Source organism: Cherax quadricarinatus, chromosome 48, assembly GCF_038502225.1.
Source record: "Cherax quadricarinatus isolate ZL_2023a chromosome 48, ASM3850222v1, whole genome shotgun sequence".
Lineage (NCBI taxonomy): Eukaryota > Metazoa > Arthropoda > Malacostraca > Decapoda > Parastacidae > Cherax > Cherax quadricarinatus.
In genome coordinates, this window is record NC_091339.1 from 24,537,433 (window position 1) to 24,548,633 (window position 11,201).

Sequence of the window (11,201 nt, forward strand, 5' to 3'; positions counted from 1 at the left end):
ACACTGCCATAACAACATACTGGAATGAGAGATATGGGAGGAAGTGTAAAATAAACCCAGTGAGGAGCAGGGGTGCGGTGGGGACAATAAGGGAACACTGTATCAACATCCGGGGTCCCAGACTTTTCAACATCTTACCAGAAGATATCAGAAACACTGCTGGAACAAGTGTTGAAGCCTTCAAGAGAAAACTAGACAAGTATTTTCACCAGGTGCCAGATCAACCAGGCTGTGATGGATATGTGGGGCAGCGGGCCTCCAGCAGCAACAGCCTGGTTGACCAGGCGAGCACCAGACGAGCCTGGCCCATGGCCGAGCTCAGAGAGTAGATATACTCTCAAAATTCTTCAAAGGTATATTATATAATTACTCAATAATAATAATAATAATAATGATGATAATAATAAAAAACTAAATGTAAGTTTAATTACGAGTTTTATAAGACCACATCCTCAATTTTATTCCAAGTCTTACGGTGAGAAAAGCGTCCGGTCACTGGAAGGTCTCAGTCTCAGGACTCTCTCCCAGTACTGACCTGGAACACACCACTGAGAACATACCTCGGTGTGTAGTCTACGGCAGGGGTCCCCAACCTACAGCAGCCAGAGCAACGACGTCTGTCATACGGTTCTTCACACTCCTCCCCCCCCCCCCTACTTCACAACAGCACCTGTGACCTGTTTCGAGAGCTCTTTATCCTTGCGGCTCGGTCTGGGTCCCTGGCCATGCACACCGGTCATCCGGACGATCGGTGGGACCCACGTGTTCGCTCAACCGGCTACGTGGAAATTATTTGATTAAATCCTTGTTACGGACCTTGATGGGGAAAAGTTGAACGGAATTCGGCATTACAAACACAGTGAAGTCAATATTTTTCGCCACTGTGCTTTTACTGGCGAAAAAATACTGCCCGGTCTCCATTGCCACCTTCCGGAGAGGTGACCTGGTACTGGCGAAGGGCTCTTGTGAATCAAGAAATTAATTCTACCATCCCCTTCCTTGGATCAAACCAAACTTCCTCCAATTCCCAGGCATGACATCTTGGGAATTTAGAGCTTTCCTGTGAATAATAATAATAATAATAATAATAATAATAATAATAGTGATAAAAAATGAAAATAACTATAAACTATTATCATCACCACCACCACTCCCGCAAACATCATCGTCTTACAAAAAAAAAAAAAAAAAAAAAAAAATCCAGTGTCGCGCATTTGAGTCCGACGATCTAAGAAGGATTCTCGGTTGTCGTCAATCTGGACAGCGGAGTGATGGTCCCCGGACCCACCAACTGGTAATAACAGGCAAGGAGACGTAGCACTAAGAAAGAGCAACAACAACAAGGCTGAGGGAGTGATTACCTCATCTTTTGTATATAATGCTACCGCCCTTGAGTATGTATTGATAACACCACTGGATGGCGAAACGTCTACAATAAAGATACCCAGATGTTGCATGTATGTCTTATTCTCCAACAACAACAACAAAAAAGTGGCAACTAGTTGAGTGAGTCAGTGGAGATGTACATGAGTTGATAATAGTAATATTAACTCAAACTCGTATTTCTTTCAATTATTTAATAAAGGATACGACTCTTAATTGCCTCTTGTGACATAAGTAGCTGACTGGAAATTAATATTAATTCATTAAAAGCATTCATTCTCTACACACTGAAGCTACAACACATATTCCACAAGAAACAAGAAATAATAATTTACGAGGATCAGGACTGCGAAAACGATGATTGTAATAATGATATAAATAATAATCATGATGTTAATAACGATCATGGTGGTGGTGATGAAACTGTGAAGATCATAACGGTTTACTAACCTGCCTCTTCCCTCCTTCTCTAGCCTAATGATTATAATCATAACGGTTTACTAACCTGCCTCTTCCCTCCTTCTCTAGCCTAATGATTATAATCATAACGGTTTACTAACCTGCCTCTTCCCTCCTTCTCTAGCCTAATGATTATAATCATAACGGTTTACTAACCTGCCTCTTCCCTCCTTCTCTAGCCTAATGATTATAATCATAACGGTTTACTAACCTGCCTCTTCCCTCCTTCTCTAGCCTAATGATTATAATCATAACGGTTTACTAACCTGCCTCTTCCCTCCTTCTCTAGCCTAATGATTATAATCATAACGGTTTACTAACCTGCCTCTTCCCTCCTTCTCTAGCCTAATGATTATAATCATAACGGTTTACTAACCTGCCTCTTCCCTCCTTCTCTAGCCTAATGATTATAATCATAACGGTTTACTAACCTGCCTCTTCCCTCCTTCTCTAGCCTAATGATTATAATCATAACGGTTTACTAACCTGCCTCTTCCCTCCTTCTCTAGCCTAATGATTATAATCATAACGGTTTACTAACCTGCCTCTTCCCTCCTTCTCTAGCCTAATGATTATAATCATAACGGTTTACTAACCTGCCTCTTCCCTCCTTCTCTAGCCTAATGATTATAATCATAACCATAATTTTTAAAAATGTGGACCGGTAAGCCAGCGGAAATTCTCGGTTAGATGACCAAAAGCTCTAGCTGCGGGTCGTCGTATGGCTAGGACCCGCGTCAGGAGACACTTGCCCTGTTTCCTGACAAACAATATACCCTCCTCCACTACAAACTAATAACGTAATTTTTAAATAATTCAAGACTTATCAAAGCTACTGCAAAGCAACTGACAATTAAAAACATATCAAATAACATAATAGCAAAACTAATAACAACTCCAACAATAATAATAATACTGTGATAGTAAATGTTTCTGACTGTCATGGAAATATACAGATCTCTTGTTACTAATATTCAGTTTTATGCTGTACAAGTGCTTGACTCACAGTTCATTAAACACAAACTTGATCCGTAAAAGAAAGGTTGTGAGCTAACAGATGGCAGTATAAAAACATTCTCAGTGAAGAAACATTTTATTGATACAGTGTTTCACCCGCAGGTGAGACGTAGTATACCCAGGAGAATAAGTACGACTGGGGACAACTGCTGGTTGCGATTCACGACACATTTACAACTCTGAAACAGCTACTAAGATTGAAGCGGCTTGTGCTGACTAGTCATCCAGGGAGGTACGATCATCCTGCCGTATGAGAGTGAACCGGAAGCCTGTTAAACGTTCTGCAATCTGGCAGGATTGCTTTCTCTTGTCTCACGAACACATAAGATATACCTCTGATATAAGCCTTTGACGGGTTTGGAGAATTCTTCCTATTCCTGGCCCTGGGCCAGGCTTGTCTGGTACTCGTCTGGTCAATCAGGCAGTTGCTGCTAGTGTCCCTCAAATACATCACAGACTGGTTGATCCAGCATCTGGGGTTGACAGGTATCGCTTAGAAATATCTTACACTCGATATACACTTTACCTTTGAAGAATGAGACATTTGTTTAACGTCTGGGATTCTTTAGGAACCGTCTTGCCAGTCAGTCGCTTCTTCAGTCCAATACAAATAAGAACGGAGAACGATGAGGAGGAGGTTGAGGTAATCAGTCCCTTAGCCTAGAGTCGACGTGTTCAGGCTGAGGGACTGATAACCTCAAACTCCTCATCCGTTCTTCTCTGTATTGGACTGAAGACGCCACTGGCCGGCGACACGTTTCCACAATAAAGATTCCCAAATGTTGCACAAGTATCTCATTCTTCAACTTGTCGGGTTTCTAAACCATTTTCATCACCTTTGATTTCCTGTGTTTTCTAATGGTTCTTATTACTCCTCCAGTAAATAACAAAATGGCACAACACCGTAACTGAAACAATACACAAATAACCCTCGCATAGAAGAGAGAAAAGCTTACGACGACGTTTCGGTCCGACTTGGACCATTTACAAAGTCACAGTGTAACTTTGTAAATGGTCCAGTGACAGTGTGACTTTGTAAATGGTCCAGTGACAGTGTGACTTTGTAAATGGTCCAGTGAGAGTGTGAGTTTGTAAATGGTCCAGTGACAGTGTGAGTTTGTAAATGGTCCAGTGACAGTGTGACTTTGTAAATGGTCCAGTGACAGTGTGAGTTTGTAAATGGTCCAGTGACAGTGTGACTTTGTAAATGGTCCAGTGACAGTGTGACTTTGTAAATGGTCCAGTGACAGTGTGACTCTGTAAATGGTCCAAGTCGCATAGAAACGTCATCGTAAGCGTCTCTCTCCTAAGTGCGGGTTATTTATGCATTATTCCTTTAGTATTACCTTTCCTATTATTGAGGCCTGGTCCGGGACCGGGCCGCGGGGACGCTGACCAGGTAGAATACTTAGGCCGCACCTGCACTATCCCTCTGACACTTACCAATAGAATGCATCAAGCCTTTGATTCACCTTTGCTGGGCAAAGCGATTTATGCTGTACCCTGAACACCCTGACACCGCTGGAATTCATCAAGCCTTTGCTACAACTATGGCGAGCAGAGAGACTGACTTAGGCCGCACCCTGCCTCTGACACTCACCACTGGAATGTATCAAAAGAACTATTGGTAACCAGGCGGGGGAAACGCTAGCTAAAAGGGAATACATGTTGCCAAGTGCACCATTGTGCACACTAAACTATAGCAAGCTTAAACTATAACTAGAAAACTCGCAAAGTTAAACATGATATTAAAGGTGAACTGAGAGAGAGAGAAAGAGAGAGAGAGAGAGAGAGTCAGAGACAGACTTGAGACTGTAATTAAGCGAGCATATATGTGAGAGGGCAAGAGAACGAGTGAATAAGTGAGCGGGCCAGTAACTTTGCGAGTGAGTTAGTGAATGCGTGAGTGAGCGAGTCAGCAAGCAAGTTAACGAATACATGACATCAGTACTTATGAGATAAACAAACAAACAAAAAAGATTCTGTTTGACTTAATACAAGAAGTTTCAGTGCAGGTTAAGTGCCAGTACCTCCACGAGGTTTCAGTGCAGGTTAAGCTCCAGTACCTTGAAGTGGTTTTAGTACAGGTTAAGTGCCAGTACCTGAGCGATGGTGGTGGTTGCCAGCTACACTTTTCTTGGGTAAACAAGTCTTGACAAAACTTACACGGCTAAGCTGGCCAAACTTTAAGATCCCATGAATGAGCGATGAGAGTATATACTTAACAGCTGATAGTATATATTTAGGAAGTGACAGTATATACTAAGAGACGACAATATATATTCTAAGATGGCAGTATATGCTTTGAGATAGGTTAAGTAAGGTTTGTCAGGAAACAGGACAAGTGTTCTCTGACGTAGGTCTTACGTCATATGATGACCCACCTCTGGAGCTTTTGGTCATCTGACCGAGGCCTTCCACTGGCTTACCAGTCCACTTCTTTAACAATTATTATCACCATTTTATACTTTGAGATGGTAGTATATACTTTGAGATGGTGGTATATATTTTGAGATGGTGGTATATACTTTGAGATGACAGAATATAACGTTTTTCATGGGAAAAGAGGCACCTTTAATGCCAGTGAAGGGCTCTTGATCCAAGAAATTGCAACTACCCCTCCCTCTCCTTGGATCAAACCTCATGACCTTCCATTCCCACAGGCGCTGTATAACCCCCACTGCTTTACCGCTTTCCTTCAATATGCCTTGAATTTCTTTAAAAAATTAACTGCAAGGATTAAAATAATCCTTACTGGTGGTGAACACATTACATACAGCCTTAATGACCCACATGCAGTCGGTAGACATGAAACCCAATTACCCAACTAATCATATAACGAAGTTATTTTTAGGAGGTTCTGGTGAATGCAAATTAGTCTTTAGACGAGATAGTTACCTTTGTGTTGGAAAAACAATAATTTAACCCTGGATGGTATTTGTACTATATGTACTTGTTGACTACGTAGCTAGTTACTCGCACAAGATTGTGCTTACCTATGTGTATTATATCCGTTGTATGCACAGCTAATTACTCTTATAAGGCTGTGTTTACCTGCCTACTACATCTATGGTAAACACACGTAATTAAGATTAAAAATTTATTATTATTATTACACTAAGCGGAGCGGTAAACCCACTGGTGTCATGAAATGTCTAACTGGAGGGTGTTCCGAGGATCAATGCCCTAACGACCCGGTCCCAAACTAGACCTAAGTCCAACGTAAACACCACAGCCCGGCTGATGAGTCTGACTTGAGAAACTTGTCCAGCTTTTTCTTGAAGACAGCCAGGGAGCTGTTGTAATCCTCCTTACGTATGAAGGGAGGACATTGAAAAGTTTTGATCCCGTCACACTTGAGAATTTACCCTTAGTGTACTCACTGCATCCCGGCTTTTCGTTGTGGGTATTTTGCATCGTCTGCCAAGCCGACTTTCATTAGGAATGATTTGTGTGGGCAGATCAAGGACCAATCCTAGAATTTTCCAGCTGTAGATTATAATGCATCTCAAACCATACCCCCGGCCGGGATTGAACCCGCGGTCATAGAGTCTCAAAACTCCAGCCCGTCGCGTTAGCCACTAGACCAGCTAGCCACAATAAGATTCATCCAACTAGGTATATTTCTACACCATAGGAAGGTTAGCACAGGCACCACTGTGACCACAAATGCAAGTTTTTACAGACGAATCTCCAGCTAGCATGGCCGTGACGACCTCTAGCTCAAGTCCCTTCACTGCCGTAAACATGACTCAAGAAATCGTAATGACACGATTGCAAACAAACCATACCCCCGGCCGGGATTGAACCCGCGGTCATAGTCTCAAAACTTCAGCCCGTCGCGTTAGCGTTTTGAGACTCTATGACCGCGGGTTCAATCCCGGCCGGGGGTATGGTTTGTTTGCAATCGTGTCATTACGATTTCTTGAGTCATAATGCATCTCGCCTACGTTTCAAGGAGTACAGATCGTGGAACTTCAAACGTTCCCAGTAATTTAAGTGCTTAACTAAATCTATGCGAGCAGTGAAGGTTCTCTGCATATTCTCCAGGTCTGCCTTGAACGGAACTCTTAAAAGTGCAACAGTACTCCAGCCTAGAAGGGAGAAGTAGCTTGAAGAGTATCATTATTGGCTTGCCATCTCTTGTTTTGAAGGTCCAAGTTATCCTGCCTATCATTTTCCTTGCGACAGTGACAGTGTCACTATAGTGATCCTTATAAGAGATATATTCTCACATGATCACTGCCAGGTCTCTCATATTAGTCTTATGATTTATTGAGTGATTTGAGTTTGTTTTACACCCAGTTCCAGTCTTTATTTCCTCAATCTTTCCATAACAGAGTAGTTGAAGCTTGTCCTCATTGAAAAACTTTGTTTATAATAGCTTGGAGGTTTGTTGTGTCCTCAATGGACGCCAGGCTCAAAGGGATTCTGATATCGTCTGCAAATGATAATATGGTGTTATGATTAATGCCTCTGTCTATGTCGGATATGAGAATGAGAAAGAGAACAGAGGTCAGTACTGTACTGTGTCTTGGAGAACAGAGCGTTTTACTACAACAGCCTCCGATTTCATTCCGTTCACTATTACACTTTGAGTTCTAGTTGAAAGAAAATTAAATATCCATCTGCCCATTCTTCCAGTTATTCATTCTGCACACATATTCTGGGCTAATACACCATGGTCACACTTGTCAAATGGATCTGTAAAAGCCTGTGTACATTACATCTGCATTTTGCTTGTCTTGCACTGAATCTAAGGCCAGGTCGTAATGATCAAGCAATTGTGAGAGGCAGGAGCGACCTATGCTAAACGCATACTACTTTTGCGATTGCTTTGCTGCCTCCTTAGTGAAGTGGGGCTATGTCAGTGTTTTTTAAGGTCTATGGGATGAATCCTGTGTCCAGGCTCCTCTACAGAATATTCAAGACACGGGATAGTAGTTTTTTGCAGATCTTGATGAATATGGAGTTTCACGAGTCAAGGCCTGGGCGAGAGTACAGTGGCATGCAATCGATGGATTTTTGGAAGTCAAGTGAGGTTAGTTATGTCAGAAATAATGGAGATGTGTGCAGGGCTTCGAGTCTCATCCATGAAAAACATGTTTGGATTGTCAATCTTTAGACTGATTAATGGTTCCCTGAACAGTCACGTTGGGAGGCAATCAAATTCGATTCGAGGAAAGGGAAGACGACTCTAAGGCCTCAGATCAAGAACTCTTGACCAGCATCAACCCTCACATGAAGGGACAGCGGCCGCTCAAAACGTGCTTACAATTCTCAGCTTTAAGCTGACGCCAACATCAAACTGAAGCGTTTAATGAACATTTTATTAAGCTTTTGACTTAAAATAGGCCTGGTAACTGGTCAAAAATAATGACTAATTTTTTTCCGGGTAAATATTACTCGCCAGAAAAAAAAATACGTCTGATGACAACATTAAAAAAAATAGATCTCATTATCATTAACGTGAAAATATATTATTCACGAAGAATTAAATTTGGCCAAGAGCGAGTTCCACCAACCGTGAAAATTTGTCAGCATGACTAAGTCGTCTCTATAAATGGTTGTCTGCATGCTGCTGAAGAGTTTTTCATCCAGGAAATTGGAGTTACGATCCAATTTCTTTCATTAAACCGAATCACGTCCCAATCCCCAAACAATGTATAATTAATATGAGTTTAGCGTTTCCTAGTGATAATGATAACAATAATACAAATAATAATAATAATAATAATAATAATAATAATAATAATAATAATAATAATATAATAATAATAATAATAATAGTAATAATATTAATACACTAATAATAATAATAATAATTAATGCACAAAAGCCAAGTGTAAATTAATAGCGAGTGTAAATCTGACATAATCTGTGATCTCAGTTTATAAATCAATAATGGTTTTGATAAACAAGTAGGTTGTAAATTTGAAATTGATTATACCCTGAGTACTACATCACCAGCTGTTGAAAGGTAACAGCTGTGAGTCAGTTTACACCTGTGATGCCGGGCATAGTTTAGAAACTAGAACGACGTAATACAAGCGATCAGTTAGGTAAGCATAATAAAAAAAAATCGGCAACCTTCCAGCACATCAAATCTTGCAATCATACCATCAACCGGAAAGGTTCGGATATCATTAACAAACTGGAAGATGAATGCAAAAAACAAAACACATGTGTGTGTACTCACCTAGTTGAGGTTGCAGGGGTCGAGTCCTAGCTCCTGGCCCCGCCTCTTCACTGGTCGCTACTAGGTCACTCTCCCTGAACCGTGTGCTTTATCATACCTCTGCATAAAGCTATGTATGGATCCTGCCTCCACTACATCGCTTCCCAAACTATTCCACCGCCTGACTACTCTGTGGCTGAAGAAATACTTCCTAACATCCCTGTGATTCATCTGTATCTTCAACTTCCAACTGTGTCCCCTTGTTGCTGTGTCCAATCTCTGGAACATCCTGTCTTTGTTCACCTTGTCAATTCCTCTCAGTATTTTGTATGTCGTTATCATGTCTCCCCTATTTCTCCTGTCCTCCAATGTCGTCAGGTTGATTTCCCTTAACCTCTCCTCGTGTGTGTGTGTGTGTACTCACCTATTTGTACTCACCTATTTGTGGTTGCAGGGGTCGAGTCCTAGCTCCTGGCCCCGCCTCTTCACCGGTTGCTACTAGACCCTCTCTCTCCCCGCTCCATGAGCTTTATCAAACCTCGTCTTAAAACTGTGTATGGTTCCTGCCTCCACTACGTCATTTTCTAGGCTATTCCACTGCCTTACAACTCTATGACTGAAGAAATACTTCCTACTATCTCTCTGACTCATTTGTGTCTTCAACTTCCAATTGTGGCCTCTTGTTTCTGTGTCCCCTCCCTGGAACATCCTGTCCTTGTCCACCTTGTCTATTCCACGCAGTATTTTATATGTCGTTATCATGTCTCCCCTGACCCTCCTGTCCTCCAGTGTCGTCAGGCCGATTTCCCTTAATCTTTCTACATAGGACATTCCCCTTAGCTCTGGAACTAACCTTGTTGCAAACCTTTGTACTTTCTCTAGTTTCTTGACGTGCTTTATCAAGTGCGGGTTCCAAACAGGTGCTGCATACTCCAGTATGGGCCTGACATACACGGTGTACAGTGTCTTGAATGATTCCTTACTAAGGTGTCGGAATGCTGTTCTCAGGTTTGCCAGGCGCCCATATGCTGCAGCAGTTATCTGATTGATGTGTGCTTCCGGAGACATGCTCGGTGTTATACTCACCCCAAGATCTTTCTCCTTGAGTGAGGTTTGCAGTCTTTGGCCACCTAGCCTATACTCTGTCTGTGGTCTTCTGTGCCCTTCCCCTATCTTCATGACTTTGCATTTGGCAGGATTAAATTCGAGAAGCCATTTGCTGGACCAGGTGTCCAGTCTGTCCAGGTCTCTTTGAAGTCCTGCCTGGTCCTCATCAGATTTAATTCTCCTCATTAACTTCACATCATCTGCAAACAGGGACACTTCTGAGTCTAACCCTTCCGTCATGTCGTTCACATATACCAAAAATAGCACTGGTCCTAGGACCGACCCCTGTGGGACCCCGCTCGTCACAGGTGCCCACTGTGATACATCATTACGTACCATGACTCGTTGTTGCCTCCCTGTCAGGTATTCTCTGATCCATTGCAGTGCCCTTCCTGTTATATGCGCCTGATGCTCTAGCTTCTGCACTAATCTCTTGTGAGGAACTGTGTCAAAGGCCTTCTTGCAGTCCAAGAAGATGCAATCAACCCACCCCTCTCTCTCTTGTCTTACTTCTGTTATTTTATCATAAAACTCCAGAAGGTTTGTGACACAGGATTTGCCTTCCGTGAATCCGTGCTGGTTGGCATTTATACTCCTGTTCCGTTCCAGGTGCTCCACCACTCTCCTCCTGATAATCTTCTCCATAATTTTGCATACTATACACGTCAATGACACAGGTCTATAGTTTAGTGCCTCTTTTCTGTCTCCTTTTTTGAAAATGGGAACTACATTTGCTGTCTTCCATACCTCAGGTAGTTGCCCAGTTTCCAGGGATGTGTTGAAGATTGTGGTAAGTGGTACGCACAACATATCTGCTCCCTCTCTAAGGACCCATGGAGAGATGTTGTCCGGTCCCATTGCCTTTGAGGTATCGATGTCCCTTAGCAGTTTCTTCACCTCCTCCTCATCTGTATGTATGTCGTCCAACACTTGTTGGTGTATTCCTTGTTGGTGTGTGTGTGTGTGTGTGTGTGTGTGTGTGTGTGTGTGTGTGTGTGTGTGTGTGTGTGCGTGCGTGCGTGCGTGCGTGCGTGCGTGCGTGCGTGCGTGCGTGCGT